A 16,250-nucleotide genomic window follows, 5' to 3' on the forward strand; every position below is an offset into this window, starting at 1 on the left:
CCGACTCCAGTGTCGGGGGAACGGCGGCCTCGGCCTTCTATTCCTCCATGGCAACCACTGCCGTTTCTGTCTGTGGAGTTTGCGCCACTGACTGCGTCAGCGCCGATGACGTTATCAGCGCCGGTGGCGTGATCGGCTTCGTCCCCACTGGAGCAGCGCTGGTGGTGTCTCTCTTGGGTACTTTCCTTTTAACTGCACTGACTTCATTATCACTGTTCTTTGTTCTACTGAGCGTCTCGATACGCTCTATGATTGCTTTTATCTCATTTTTTCGGCTCTTGATTTGAATGTTCTGCCTCTCTACCATCTCCTTGAGTTCCAAACAGTGTCTATACTCGTTGTCTTTGGAAGGGCGAGAGGAGGGGAGAGGAGGGAAATGGAGACCCCGCTGCCCAGCCCATCTGTTTCTCGGCGCCGTTGCTTCATCGGGTCTTCGACTTGGACCTCGAACGAAATTCTCGCCTGCGAGCCCCAGGTGCCGATGGTGACCTGGTATCGCTCGTGATTCTCCCTCGCCTTGTCTGGGAGCGGCTGCGACGCCCGCTCGGCGCCTGCCACGCTGTCTGCTGCCACGCTGGCCCCCTCGGCTGCTGCCGCTGCTGCGGCACCTGTTCTCGTTGCTGACACTTCCAACACCGTGTACGAACGACGTATGGCGTCTTGAATCTCGCTGTACACTACTTGTCCGCGCTAAGGTGGTTGCCCCGGCAGAGGCTGCACTTGGGGTTACTGCAAACGTGGCTTTCTTCGGGATTCTTCATGCCGCAACCGCGGCATATCTTGTCTTCGGGGTTAGGACAAACGTCCATGTGGTGACCGAGGCGACCACACCGGTAGCACATATCGATCTGCTTGCGATACAGCGAACACTCGACCAGCAGGTTGCCGTATCTGATGTAGTTCGGCACCGTGTCGCCGTCGAATGCGACGACCACCACCGTCGTCGTCTTGCCGATGCGGTTGGCTTGCATAGCAGTGGGATTATACTCTTGAACGATGTAGTCATTGATTTCGTGAATAGTGTCCATCATCGGAACACCCCTGATGACGCCCTTAACGGTGCCGTGGGGGGAGGTCTCGTAGGCGCTGACTTCATGTGCCGTGCTGTTGATAGTGAGGCTTCTAACTGCCTAGTAGCGGTCTGCGTTCCCTCATTTAGGCGTACTGATAACGACTAGGTTTTGCTGTTTGTTTGGGCAGACGACATCTTGCGTCACCTCCTCGCCACTCACGTTCGCAGCTGCGATGATGGCTCGGCTGATCTCGAATCTAGATACTTCCCCAAGGTTCAGATCTCCCCTGGGACGCATGACGATCTTGATATCTTGCCTCGGCAGCACAGGCATCCTCGCTGCCTTGAGTAGCTTGCTCTTGAAATTTTTCCGCTGCGGGCGACGATGCCCGGTAGCCGCCGGCCCCCCGTTGACCGGCGGTAGACGTAGCTTGCTCTCTTGCTCCTGGGTCTTCTCCCCGGCGACGCGCCAGCCAAACTTTTCAGAAACTTCCTCCGGCATTATTTCTTCACCCTCCACTTCTACACGCATAACGGGCGCCATTTTCTTGAAGCGCTTCGCCTCTAGGCCCCCGGCAAGGTCGATGGCCGCGCCGGAGCACGCCTAAGCACGGCAGCTAGGCCCTGTTTTCTTCAGGCTTAGCTCGCAGCGACGCTGTGCTTGTAGAAAAGATCCTCCTAAATCGGAGAAAAATGGTTTCCCAGCTCAAATTTTGATATCCACATGGTCATTGTAACTTCACGGATGCCGTTGTGTGAGAACGTGCATGAGCTGGGGTGAATTACCCGACCTTTTGTCGAAAAATCGAGGAGCACATGTGAGACACGTCAGCACATACCATGGCTTATACTCACCAGTCTCCTTGGGAGGTGTTTGGCTCATTTGTTTGCACCGGAGCCGGGTTATGGCACGATTCACGCATGTGACCTTGTGGGAGGCAGTCGTAACAGTATACTAACTACGCTTCGGCGGTTGGAACGAGGTCAAAGACCGCACCCATTGTAGATAAAGCGTTTGGCTAGCTTAGCGGGTGCTGCAACTGTTGCCAGGCATGTGTGACCGCGTCCTAGGTAGCGGGATAGCAGCACATGATGAGTGTCACAAGTCCAGGTATCACGTAGGGTTTCGGCCGATTCGTCGGGATCGACCCCTGTTAACACGTAGCGAGAGCTATATGAGCCAGAGAGCAGGTGTGCTTGAACTGGCAAGATACTTCCGTTGGGAAGGGTGAAAGCCGCCAATGCGCATAGGGCATACACTTTCTCTATGGATGGCACGCACACGGACCTGGTGTTGGAGGCCCGGTGATATGTGTAGCCTGAGAAGCCCGTCGCGGTGACGCAAGAGGTGAGCGTCTTCTGAAGGGTTGTCGTAGGGATCTCTTGTATGTTGTAGCCTTCCTTTGGACGGATGGCAACATTTTACAATCCAGGGGGGGCTGTTAGATGGGCGTACTGGGAGAGCGTTTAGAGTGAGCTGACACGGAGGTTTTCGAAAGGAGCAACTCACGATGCAAGGCGAGAGACGCCGGTGTTCGTGGGTGGTCTATCTCGTCTGCCATCGTCTCTTCGTTGGTGGCGATTACCGACTCAACGGCGGGAATAGCTGCCATAATCTTCACAGATAAATGCTGCCGCAGCAGCTCTTTCTTGCGTGGCGGTATTGCACCTCGGCGGGATCGCTGTTCACGCGATCAGGCGTCTAAGCCTACAGCATTCCGACTCACTTTAGGCGACGATCGCTGGTCGATGGCTCGGGTTGGTGCCACAGGTGGACTGGCTACTAGGTGCGGCCAAGGGTGGCGGAATGTCATTGTTCCAAAGCGAAAAATCACTTGAAAAAGCGGAGCTGCAGGAACACACGTCCGACGCAATCAAGCGCTTGCAGCGGCGCCCCCTCCTCTCCCAACACGGGTGCTTTCGCATTTCGCCCCCATAGGAATGCGGCTTGTTATCCTAACAAGATGCCACCTGTTGTCCTATGCCCTATGCGTAATGACGTACGAATTGGGAGAACACGAAATTCAAACGTGTTTTCACAGAAGCTGTTGCATATTTGCTTCTTGAAGTCACGGTCCGCTGCAGCGAAAGGCACACGATCGGCAGGTCGGCGACCATGTTGCAGGGTATTTTTTCTGGCACGTGGCGCCCTGTTGGCGGGTGGCGTCATGCTTCCGAGTCGCTTCAGCGCTGGTTTGGTCCCGCTCCGTAGTGAACCTGCGGTTTGGTCTCGCTCCGTAGTGTCTTCGGCAGCCAGTTGAGTTGCGAGGCGCTCGACTTCAGCAATGCGAGTGGCAGAGTACGCAGCGTGCACCGTGAAAGGTAGAAGGTGGTTTGCTTCACGCTGGCGTGTCTCTCGGGGGACCAGAGCGACATTCGCCTGTCGACGTGGTTGCCTCTCTGCGCCGCTTAGCGCAGCAGTTTTCTTAGTTCGTCCTATCGCAAGCCAAGCAGTTGGCGTGTAAGCACTGCTGACGCTTGTTGAAGCTACACTCCGTAGGTGACGATGTGCCACAGGCTAATCATGCGTGAAAGAAAAACCATGTGGGGACACTGCGTCGTCACCTCAGCGGCAGACCTATACCACCTGCACCAGGCCACACCGCGTTACACCAGGCTACGCACGGCATAACAAACGTTCGTGCTTTACGCCGTGACGTATGATTGCTATCGCATTTGATGATCACGATAATGATGATGATGATGATCATGCATGGGTTTCTTTCGGCGCAAGGGCTAGGAATTGCTAAAGAGTGCCAGGAAATGGTACGGGAAGAAGAGGGGTTAACAGAGGGGCCCAATTTTTATTAATCATATCATGAGAACTCAACTCGGCCGTGCGAGGACTAACCAACCGCGCAGCTGCAAGCACAGCCGACTCGGAGTGTTAGTCGCGGTGCAGTGCCAAGGACAAGATGACCACCTTCAACGAAATAGAGGTACAGACTTAACAGACAGACTATGCCACCACCTCACCCGGGGCTTACCCGGAAGGAGGCAGTGTTATATAGACCGTTACAGACGGGGTCCCTGCTAGGTAAACACGTGTGTCCGAGCGTGTACGCGAGTGACGTGTGTAGACTGTGCGCGAAGGAGAGAGCCACCGCGGCTCACATCCTTTGGGACTAGCGTAAATCCGCGAGAAGCCAACGAGAAGACGACGATCCAGCCGCAGCTAGAGGCTGCAAGAAGGAGCTATGATCAAGAGACACAACTCAAGGCCGTCCAGCAGGCCTCGGCAGCTCTAGAGAGGCAGCGACCGCGCGAAACCGAGGAGAAGGGCGGCAGCAGCCCCAGGAAGGGCGCGGCGGCCCTCTCGGACCAGTGGAAATAGCGAGGGACCAAGACCTCGAGGAGCACAACGCACGAGACTGACGTAGCGGCCACGTCGTGGTAAAAGCTAAAAGCTCCCTGCGTGGAGGAAGCCTAACCGATTCTGCAGGCATTTTCAATAAAGTTGTTCTCTCTCTCTCTCTCGCTCTCTCTATCGTGAGAAGCTAACAGAGAAAGACGCCAAGGACAACATAGGGGAAATTACTTGTACTTACTAACTGAATTAAAGAAGTGATACATTTATGGTAATGAAGGTGGATTTAAGGACAACTTGCCGCAGGTGGGGAACAATCCCACGTTTTCTCATTACGCTTGCAAAGCTCTAACCAACTGAGCTATCGCGGCACCGTTTCCCCATCAACTTTCATGGGTATTTATGTTTTACTACAGCAAGTAACCTTGGGAGTGTTAGTCAGCGCCACCACTCACAAACCTTGGCGGCGGATGTGGAACACCCTTTCTGCCGCAGGCGTTACGAGTACGTGATCATTTTGGCTGAAGGCAACTGGTCAATAGATCCGCACGCGCTACCTAGGTGCATCAATGTTGCGGCATTCGAGGCCCACGTTATGTAATGAACAAAAAGAAAAAGGATTAAACGAGGGGCCCGAGTTTTAATAATCATATCGTGAGAAGCCAATTATTTGTACTTACTAATAGAATTAAAGAAATTATAAATTAAATGATGAATTAAAGAAATTATTGACGTAGTATTTCTGCGGTAATCCGCAAGGTAGAGAGTAGTAATTAATAAAGGGAAAATGACACAACCAAGCAAATGTAGCTAAGTGCTACATAGGAAACCCATACGGGTTCCACGAAAGTAAAGCCTCGCGGTTGAAAAAAATTCATCCTGGTCCGTGATTGGAATAGGGGACCACCGCTTTTCCGGGGCAGCCGCTGTACCATCTTAGCTAACCAGGCGGCTAGCAGATGGCAGGGCGAAGTCGAATATATCAAAAACTCGAAGTGGCTGCGGTGAGTGTGTTTAAAATATGTCTCTTAAGCATACACCAACTTCGGATTAAGTTTGTGTAGGAGTTCTGTAATGCCGTAGCGATTATGCAGAGGTCCTCTGAGATTTCATTGTAGTATTTGTGTTGCCATGATGACAAACGTGTTTGTCATGTCTGTTTAAGAGACGAGGATTAGGTCATGAGCGCTGTGCAGGCTCCGTGATGCGAAGCTTTGTCATTTTAGAGTTGCCGAGGGTATCCCGCCGCTCCTTAGGCGCTTGCTGCGCTGTCTGAGTGGGAGTTATATCCATAGCCCCTTGTGGGGCGCTAGACACGTGCTTTTGTGGCCGCTGTGTTTGATGTGACCGCCTCCACACGTCAGACGAGACCTTTGAGGCTAACAGCAGGGAGGTGGATCGCCTCTTCTTCTGGGGCTGTGGAGCAGCGCTATCGGCAGCCGCCAAGGTGGTGGATGGCGTCATCGGGTGCTCACTGCGTGTGGGCCACAGGAAGTCGTTGTGTCGCAGCTCCCTGACGCGCTACTTTGGCAAAGCGGTTCTTCGGCGAGGTATGATACCCTCCTACGTGCCTCCCTAAATTATATGTTTTCTTTTACTTTGATTGTTAAGATTTCTTTTTCTCGTTGCCAGGTAGGGTACGAGCGCGAGTATGCGGTGTGCTCCCCAGCATAGTTTACGCAGTGTAGATCATTCTTGCAAGTTTCAGATCTATGCCCATGCGCGTTTAATTTAGCACAGGTCAGTCGACCTCGACAGTTCTGGGAACTATGGCCTAATCTTAGACATTGGAAGCATCTCAGAGGGTCTGGCACGTATGGCCTGACATGGATCTTCATAAGGTCTGCTTCGATACTTTCACAACATACACTTGAGTAGAAAGTTGCTTGGTTGGGATTTCTTTGCCATCCCGCCTCAACTTGATTCTCCTCACATCGATTATGTTCTGGTCACTCCAGCCCTTTAGCAGTTCCATCTCTGTGAGTTCCAGCAAGTCATCGTCAAAAATGTCAGCACGGGTGGTACTCAGTGTGCGGTGCGGTGCACTATTTAGTGGGATGTCCCAAGGAGACTAGATTTGGCATTTGGTCTTGTTGATTATTATCGGTGAATTCTAATAGCAGGTTATCGCTGGTCAACTTCGTAAATTATAATCTGCACCAATGGAATCGTGAGGCAATTCAATAAAAAAATGGTGGGATAATTAACTCACTGTATTTTGCTGTTTTTCACTGTTTATTGCATGATAGCGTGGGGAAATTTCTGTTGGGTTGCCAAAAAATGTGAAGACTGCTTGGGTGCCCCCCCCCCCTTTTCTGGAGGTGATCAGGGAGCGATGGAAAGAGAAATGAAATGTAGCGTGGTTAACCAGGACGGAGCCCCGTTGGCTGCCCTACATTGGGGAAAGGGAAAAGGGGACGGAAAAATTAAAGACGAGAAAGTCCAATTGGGATATCATTCGATCACCCAGTCCGGATCGCAATGCTGACTCAATCTGGTAGCTTTCAAATATCACAGCAGCGCTTTTGTGGCCTTTTGTAGCTGCGATATGCGAAGCCATGGTCCCAAGATCTCGTTCAAGGTCAATGGTTTTCCATCTAACTGATTGAGAGCTGTGCAGAGGTCATGTTTTTCATTTTGAAAAGATGGACAGTAGCACAGTAGATGCTCTATAGTTTCCTCGACACCGCAGGCATTGTACTCGGCACTATCAGCAATTCCAATAAAAAACGTATATGCATTGCTGAATGCGACGCCCAATCGTAAGCGGCACAGCATTGTTTGCTCATTACGCGGAAGTCCTGGTAACAGCCGGAGTTGCATAGATGGATCAAGGGAATGCAAACGATGTTGGGTGAATTCAAGGGCGCTATAACGTAAAACTATTCCAAACTTTTCTATTTAAATTCTGCAATCGGCCCTACGCCATTGGTCAGAAACTTTTGGACCACCCCCACTTCACCTGCCTGTTACGCGACGTCACAACACCGCAAGAACTCACCGCGCCAAAGTGACGTGCGCGCGCTAAAGATGCTTTAATTTGCCGAACGAAACTTGATTGTATTCTGAATAGCCGCAAGCTGCCCCTTTCCGAAAGGAATACCAGACGGCTGCCGCCAATCGCTCAGGCACTGGCTACTCGCACGTGCAGGAAAGCATGGCTTTATTTGCGTATAACAAAAGTTTTCGCGTGGCCGCGAACGTTCTCGAGCACTTTTGGCACGTTTACGACCTCTCTCTGTCAACTATTCTTTGCTGAGGATGCATTTTAGCGTCAGTCTTAAACTTCCGTTGCATGCCGCCGCGATTTTCGACCAGCCACCGTAAGTTAGTTAGGGAAGCGGCCCAATTGCAGATGCCGGCGCCAGCCTCTTCACCGGTTATCGGTTTTCAGTGCAGTGGATCGGCCCCATAAAATACCTCTCCACTTGATCGTGCTCCTGGCCTCTTGTCAGCCAATCAGATAAGACAAGGCGCTCATCGTAGGCAATGTTGTTCATTTTTCAAGCGAACAAAAGTGAGCTCCTATGAACGAGGAGAGCGTTTGATTGGTCTGTTCAGACAACCCTGTGGGTGACCGCCCGATACTTTCGTCGACGGTTACGCAAATTTGACGTCAGAAGATTGGAATAAAAACATTGGAATAGCGTTACGTTATAGGGCCCCACGTGTGTGCCACTTTGCCAATGTCATACGGTGCGCTAGCTTGCTTAATTGTTGCGCGGCGTCAATCCGCGAGAAAGGTACAGAAACGAAGGTTGCTCCTTCGTGTGCTTTCCTAGCAGCTTCGTCAGTGAGGTCGTTGCCAGAGGTACCGCAATGGCCAGGCAGCCACTGAAACATGATGTCGCGTCCTTTCGCGATCCCATAATGGTGCATTTCTCGTATCTCCGACAAGAGTTGTGCGGAGGACCCGCGACGAAGAAATGACAGAAAACATTGTAAGGCCGCCTTCGAATCGCAGAATATTGCCCGCCGATTAGCCGGCTTGTTATTAATATAATATATGGCACCTAGGATGGCAACAAGCTCCGAACTGGTCGATGTTGTCAAGTGAGAAATCTTGTTTCGGATGCTTATTGATCATGGTGGTATAACCACTGCACCGGTGAAGCTGGTCTGAGTGGAAGAGCCATCCGCATATATGTGGACTCGGTCAAAGTAGAAATTGTGCAAACAATCCAGAGCTGCTTGCTTCAAGGCCAAGGTAGGCAGGTCGGTCTTTCTTGTCCCTGGAACCATAAGACGCACTTGAGGTTGTTTTAAACACCGCAAAGCTTAGGTTGAACGTGCTGACTGTGTGAAGACTGATGCTATGGAGGCACGATGGATGCTGACCTCGTTGGAGAAGGACGCCTGGGGTCGTCGTTCTGGCAGGCAGGCAAGAGAGCTTGATTGCATCCGTGAAACATGAACATGAGTCCTAAGCGTGTCGGTGCTAATGTAAGTCGTGATCGGATGGTCTTGAGCCATTATATTGATTGCTGCTGTTGAGGCGCTCCGCGGAAGTTCTAGGCAAACACGTAGTGCCTGTGCTTGCACGCTCTGATGTTCTCGAATATTTAGCATTGGAACTCAATAAAGGTGCTCGATATAGCTGTAGCGTGGAGCTCATTGAGGATCCCCATGTTTTGCCGGCGACGAACTTGAAGACGTGAACAACAGATGTGAGCTTCTTCTTCAAGTGGGCAACCTGAGGGTGTCAAGAGAGGTCCCGGTTAAGCATCACACCCAAAAAACGGTGACTTCTCTTGTAGGAGATAGGCTGGCCATGATGAAGAAGACAGGAAAAGGCGATTGCCTGTTACCTCCAGGTGGGTCAGTCTGGAGGCACAGTTTATGCGAAGCAGAGGCCTAAGAGATGTGTCGCCTCCGCTGCGGGGCCTTAAGGATCCGAACACCAGATGGAAAAGGAGCTGGCGTTGATAAATTTCAAGTGGAAGGAAGCCGAAGAGAAAATTCTTAAGCGCACAGCCACAGGGCAAGACAAGGTTCCCGATAGGCTGATTATTGTACTAGGACCAAAAAGTAAGGAAGCTCTGGTGAAAGCAGTGGAAAAAACTTTAAAAGATAGACCAATACCAGATGGTTGGCAACATAGCAGCATGAATTTAATTTATAAAGGCATTACATCGGTAATGTACAGGCTAGCAATGCAGGCAATTAAATTGAAGCTGCAAGCGTGGGCAGAGAATAATGACACTTGGGGAGAACTTCATAATGGCTTCAGTATAGGTAGGCGTCTGGATGATAACATATGTGCCCTTACTCAGAGTATTAATATATCCAGAGTAGAAAATATACCGCTATATGCGGCCTTTTTAGAAATTGCAGGAGCTTATGACAACGTAGAACGCAACATTTTGTGAGATATCCTGAAAGGGGAAGGCTTACACGACGATTGTATACAGCTTTTGAGAGATTTACGTAGAAAGTACCGTTTGCGTTGAATGGGTAGGGATGAGGAGTGAGGAGAAAGTTGATATCAACAAATGAGTGAGACAGGGGTGCACTTTTCCCCACTGCAGTTTATGATGCACATGGTGAGGATGGAAAGGGTGCTAGAGGGAAGTAATCTCGGGTTTAATTTCTGCTACAAACAGGCGGGTACAGAAGTAGAGCAGCAGCTTCCAGGTTTCTTTTATGTGGTCGACATTGTGTTGCTAGCTAATAAGCAAAGTCCTATGCAATGTCTGGCTAATTTCTGTGGACAGAAAGGCGAGAATTTAGGTCCGAAATTTAGTGTTAAAAATCAGGTGTTATGATATTAAATGAGAACATTTCACAGACTGTCAATGAAGAGCCACGATATACCTCGCGTGAAAGAACATAAATACCTTGGTATATGTATAAACGAAGGCAATAGATATGTGGAAACTCGGGAAAAACTATAGCAGTAAAGGGGAAGTGAAATGCGACCATAATGAAACACAGAGCGCTAGGGGATACAATAGGTACGAGGGGATGTTGTGTATGTGGGAAGGTTTAATGGTTCCAGGACTGGAATTTCGAAATACGGTTGTTTGCTTGAAATCAGGGGTGCACTCAGGACTCGAATGGAACCAAAGGTAAGCGGGACGCCTCGCACTGGGCGCTCACGGGAAGACCACAGATGAAGCTGTGCAGGATGATATTGGCCGGACAAATTTTGAAGTGAGGGAAGCTCCGAGTATAATTGATTATAAAGAAAGACTGAGGAAAATGGAGGAAAGCAAATGGGCTGGGAGAATGTTGAGGTATTTGTACAGGAAAAACATTGATTGACATTGGAAGAAAAGAACTAGGAAGCTTACCAGCAAGTATATGACCTGTATGATGAGCAACATGGCAACAAAGAACGTCAATCAGAAAATCGGAGAGGCTGAGATAATCTCAGGGGTCGCGGCAATAAAAAAGAAATCTGTTATGAGGGACTACTTAAGAGGAAGAAACAAAATCAGGAAAGAAACAGTTTACGATAACTGAAACGGAAACTCTTTACTTTTCGAAGTGAGATCAGGATGCTTTAGAACGCGCACTTATAAAGCGAGATACAAGGAAGCAGAAGCATGTGCTTGTTGTGGCAAAGCTGGGGAAACGATGGATCATGTTTTATTAGAATGTGAAGATATCTGCCCAGTTGTTCAGTTAGGCACCTGCGGTCTGCTGAAGCCCTTGGGTTCAGCGAGAGCAGGGGGAAAGTAAACATGTCCGCAATACAGATTAGCGAGATCTGATTGGAAGATTGGTGCAAGAAAAGTACGGAAACTTAATACAACGGAGGCGTACAAAAAGAAAGTTCACAATATGGGTTCAGAAATTTTGGTTATGGGAATTTACCGCGGGATTTTCTTTATTTTGTAGCATATGTAGGACATTAGGCAATATAATAACAAGAGCTTGGTTACGCAACCCACCACGCCGTTCCAAAGGGGACGCTCATACCATCCATCCATCCATTCGTCCGGGCATCGGCTCTACCCCCAGGATCCCCTTTTCCCCATACACGGTTAAGCCGCGCACGGCTACACGCGGGAGGGTCCAACCCTCATGTGCGAGAGTACGTAGAGTCGCAACACAATAAATGTCTGCTTACGCAGGTGCTCCTGTGGGGCCATCGAAATTATACGGACACTCTAGGTGCGCTCACGCTGCCGCCACCGTCACAATCACCTGGTATCGACGGCTCATGTTTCGCCCGCTTGACGAGTTTTCGAGGCGACATGATCGTATGCGCTTTAACGTAAAACTATTCCAATCTATTTGTCATTTATTTCTACCATGAATCCTACAGGATTTGTAAAAAAATTGTGGGCTGCATCAACTTGGCTTCTCTGTCATGTGACCTTTCAAAAACTGCAAAAGGTTCCCATCTGATTGACGTGTACGCACTGATTGTCTGCGAACAGGCAGAATAAAAGACAAATTTGAAGACAATTCCATTTCCAGTTGAGTCGATGAAAGTCAGTGTCTTCTTGAGCGAGTTGAGAGTGAGATAGGGGAGGAGTCACCCCGCACCGCGCTTTGTAGCGTTACTCGCCTGAGGCGAATAGCAGAAGCGTCGGACTCCGAATCTTTTCGTGCACTACCTTCAGGATTGCCCCGCATCTGTACGTAAGGTGACGCGCAAAATAATTTTAATTTCCGAGCTTTAACATGTCTAATCTACGATCCAATTTTGAGGCACGCAGTTAAGGAGGAAAAGCATCCATGGCGTAATAGCTATAAAATTAGGCGCCTGTGCTAGATGTCCTTTTTTCGACTCGGGACATCGGACAATTGTACTTATTCGTTTGTTTATTCATTTAAAAAGTAACAATTTTGTCATCATCAGCCTGGTTATGCCCACTCCAGGGCAAAGGCCTCTCCCATACTTCTCCAACTACCCCGGTCATGTACTAATTGCGGCCACGTTGTCCCTGTACACTTCTTAATCTCATCCACGCACCTAACTTTCTGCCACTCCCTGCTACGCTTCCCTTCCCTTGGAATCCAGTCCGTAACCCTTAATGACCATCGGTTATCTTCCCTCCTCATTACAAGTCCTGCCCATGCCCCCCCCCCCCCCCCCAATTTCTTTTTCTTGATTTCAACTAACATGTCATTAACTTGCGTTTGTTCCCTCACCCAATCTGCTCTTTTCTTACCCCTTAACGTTAAACCCATCATTCTTCTTTCCATATCTCGTTGTGTCGTCCTCAATTTAAGTAGAACACTTTTCGTAAGCCTCCAGATTTCTGCCCCATACGTGAGTACTGGTAAGACACAGCTGTTGTGCACTTTTCTCTTGAGGAATAATGGCAACCTGTTCATGATCTGAGAATGCCTGCCAAACACACCCCAGCCCATTCTTATTCTTTTGATTATTTCAGTCTCCTGATCCGAATCCGCGGTCACTACCTGCCCTAAGTAGATGTATTCCCTCACCACTTCCAGTGCCTCGCTACCTATCGCAAACTGCTGTTCTCTTCCGAGACTGTTATACATTACTTCAGTTTTCTGCAGATTAATTTTGAGAACCACCCTTCTGCTTTGCCTCTCCAGGTCAGTGAGCATGCATTTCAATTGGTCCCCTGAGTTGCTAAGCAAGGTAATATCATAGTGAATCGCAAGTTACTAACGTATTCTTCATTAACTCTTATCCCCAATTCTTCCCAATCCAGGTCTCTGAATATCTCCTGTAAACACGCTGTGAATAGCATTGGAGAGATCATATCGCCCTGCCTGACGCCTTTCTTTATTGGGATTTTGTTTCTTTCATTATGGAGGACACAATTTTGCAATAAGCGCTAAACGATGAATGCGATTGCAATGTGCTGGAGTATTACACGTAGTAAGGCTCATAGCTTTAGTGGAAGTATCAATCATCAATCATTTTATTTCCTTAAAAAAGGAGGAGTACAGGACTAAAAGCTTAGACAGCTTGACGAGGTCCCGACCCCTTGTAAGTTGGCATAACAGCAAGATGACAGCCAGTCATGCGCAAGAAATGACAAAAACATCACAAAGTAAACGGGTAGTACGGAGTGAAACAAGACGGCAAGCAATAATCAACACTCATATAATAGTAGGGAACAAAATTAGGAGAATAAGAAGGCATGGTCTAATCTTGCAAATAAATAAGTTGACAAAAACGTTTAATGCGAGAGTTTCGGTTTCTGGAGGGATCAAAATTTTGTCGGTCTAATAGGTTTAAAAGCGAAGGTAAGGCGAAGGTAAGTATGAGCTGCAATACAAAAACCTGGCTAATTAAACACGAGTGGCGTGACGTGCGTGGACACACATGGACAGAGAGAAAAAGAAACGGATGCATAGAGGGGCAGGGAGGTCAACCAGTGGCACATGGACAGAAACAGCTCGATCAGGGATTTGTCGGCGTTGTCGCCTAGCCTTGGCCTGCTCTTTCCACAGCGTCCCGGCTGGTTGCTTACATTTAGATATTCGCCGGCATACATTTATGTATATGTATGCTTTATGTTTATGTATATCGTTATATGATGACATGCTGTTCAGCCTCCAGGTTGCTGAAACGGTATATGTGAACTAGAGAAGCAAGGAAACTGATAGCAAGGAAAGGAAACAGATATATATATGTATTAATATGGGCACTCCAGGTGCATTTGTGCCGTCGCATTGAAGTTCTGTATAAAGTCCATGTAATGAGGAGGGAAGATAACCGATGGTCATTAAGGGTTACGGACTGGATTCCAAGGGAAGGGCAGCGTAGCAGGGGGTGGCGCAGAAAGCTTAGGTGGACCGACAAGATTAAGAAGTTTGCAGGGACAGCAAGGTCACAATTAGCACACGACCGGGGTAGTTGGACAAGTATGGGAGAGACGCTTGCCCTGCAGTGGGCGTAGCCAGACTGATGATGATGATGAAGATGAAGAAGTCCAGGGGCGATAAAACCGTCGCCGCGCGCCCTCGATGCATGTGCGAGTGGAAGTGCACGAGCGGAGCCGATAATGGGCAGCTCAATCTCACCCTCTCGAAAGGGTGGAAAGCGGGGTGGAACCGCGCCGTCTTCCGTCGTGCGCGAGGCCCCTACGTGGCGAGGCACCGGGTGAAGGTGAGGGAGAGGGAGCGGCGTTCTACTCGGGCTGCAAAAGCGGATGCGTCGGCTGCGTGCGGCCGCGCGGCCGTACTTTGAGAGCTATCTGCGTTGGGGGCCGAGCCTAGGTGCGTCGTCGGCTCGTAGCTTTGTGCGGGCTGTGTGTTCTTAGCGCTCACTTTTTGTTGAAGCGATAGGGAGTACGAAGGTCACTTCGCTCGCTGCTTCTGCCACGTTTACTCACTCCTGCGTTTCGACAGCGAGTGCCCGCTGCCGATGAAACTGCCATCCTTACCTCATATAGCTGTCTGCTAATTTGTTATTGCAATCGATGCTTCGCCTTTCAGGCGAAACTGCGACTTTTTGGTTAATTATGACCATATAACGCCATATAGACATTGAAGCCAAGGAAAGCGTCGGGGAAAATTAGCTGCCGTGTAAATTGAAATGTACAAAATAATGAAGAAAAGGGAAATGAAAGTGGACGAAAACATAACTTGCCGCCCGTGGAAGCCGAACCCACCACCTCCGCATTACGCTAGCGTTTCACTACAAACTATGCTTCGGCGACGGCTATCCGTTCACAAGCTTGGGTATTTAAATTTGCTACATCTGGCCCTGGCAGTGTTAGCCAGCACCCCTCAGAGCCATGGTGGGCAGAAGGGGAACATAATTTTTGTAACATGTAACTTAACTTACGACATGTAACATGTAAACTTACGAGAGCACGCACGCGGATAAAAACGCTCGTATGCAAAATAATGACAGCAGAGTTGCGAAATTTGTTACTCTCGCTAAACGAACGACAGAACAAGGCAAACCGAGTGCCTCTATTTTCGTTAATATTGACCATATAAAACCAACAGAAAATGAAGCCAACGAAGGCATCGGGGAAGAAAACGAGCTGTAGTTTAAATTGAAGGATGGAAAATAATGATGAAAAACGGATGTGAAGTGGACGAAATGATAACTTGCCGACGGTGATATCACACAGACAGACACACACACACACACACACAAAGACAGATTATATATATATATATATATATATATATATATATATGGCGCCTGCTTCGGGCCATATATATATGGCCCGAAGCAGGCGTGTCCACTGGCACGCCTGCTTCGGGTATGAAGGCGATAGTGAAGGCGCTTCCTGATAGGGCGAGAAAGCACGTATCTTCTTTGATAAGCTCGTCAGGCGCTTTCAGGTTGTGTAAGCCAAAACGCACAGCCGGTGTCATGCAACAGCAAAGGAAAGTGGGCGCACTATCGCACTCTGCTCATTCGGCTCGAAAGCGGTGACGGGGCAACGTTATGCCTCGCGCTGCTGTGTGTGCAAGCGCTCTAGTGTTCTTGCTGATCATGTGTGGGCAAAGACTGGTCTGATTGGGACGGTCAGTAAATATCAAGCTAGAGCTATCAAGCATTGTGTAAAAACGAGCAACCCAGAGGTGAGCTCTCGTAAAGAAGTCGTAGTTTCGCCGGAATGGCGAAGCACCAATCGCATAGCAATTTAGCAGATAGCTACAAGTAAGGATAGGAGTTTTATCAGCCGTATAAACTTGTAAACTTCCGTGTACTAAGTTAACAAGCACGGTGCCATGTGCCCACAAGTAAACATGAACACATCTCGCCCTAATACAGCGGAAACTCGCTGTCAAGACGCTGGATTGAGGAATTGCGGAAGCAGCTGCGAGCGAATTGACCTTCGTGTATTTTTAGCTTCAACGCGAACGAAACGTCGAAAGCACAGCACATGCGAAGCTACCGGCACTACGTGCACCCTGTAAACACCTCAGATCGCTTTGAAAATGAGGCCAGCACGTGCGCGCACTTTGGGCAAGTCGCAGATCGGTTTCAAAATATGGCGCCCGCCCCGTCGCGCCCTATGCAGCAGC

The 16,250-nt window shown here is 49.2% G+C and overlaps 1 protein-coding gene across 2 annotated transcripts in view; it reads left to right on the forward strand.

Annotated features, from left to right (window-relative positions):
- The window catches only part of LOC142574256 (uncharacterized), a 157,047-nt gene that overhangs the window by 116,188 nt on the left and 24,609 nt on the right, over positions 1–16,250 (forward strand). The window lies entirely within an intron of this gene.

The sequence above is a fragment of the Dermacentor variabilis genome, chromosome 3, assembly GCF_050947875.1.
Source record: "Dermacentor variabilis isolate Ectoservices chromosome 3, ASM5094787v1, whole genome shotgun sequence".
NCBI lineage: Eukaryota > Metazoa > Arthropoda > Arachnida > Ixodida > Ixodidae > Dermacentor > Dermacentor variabilis.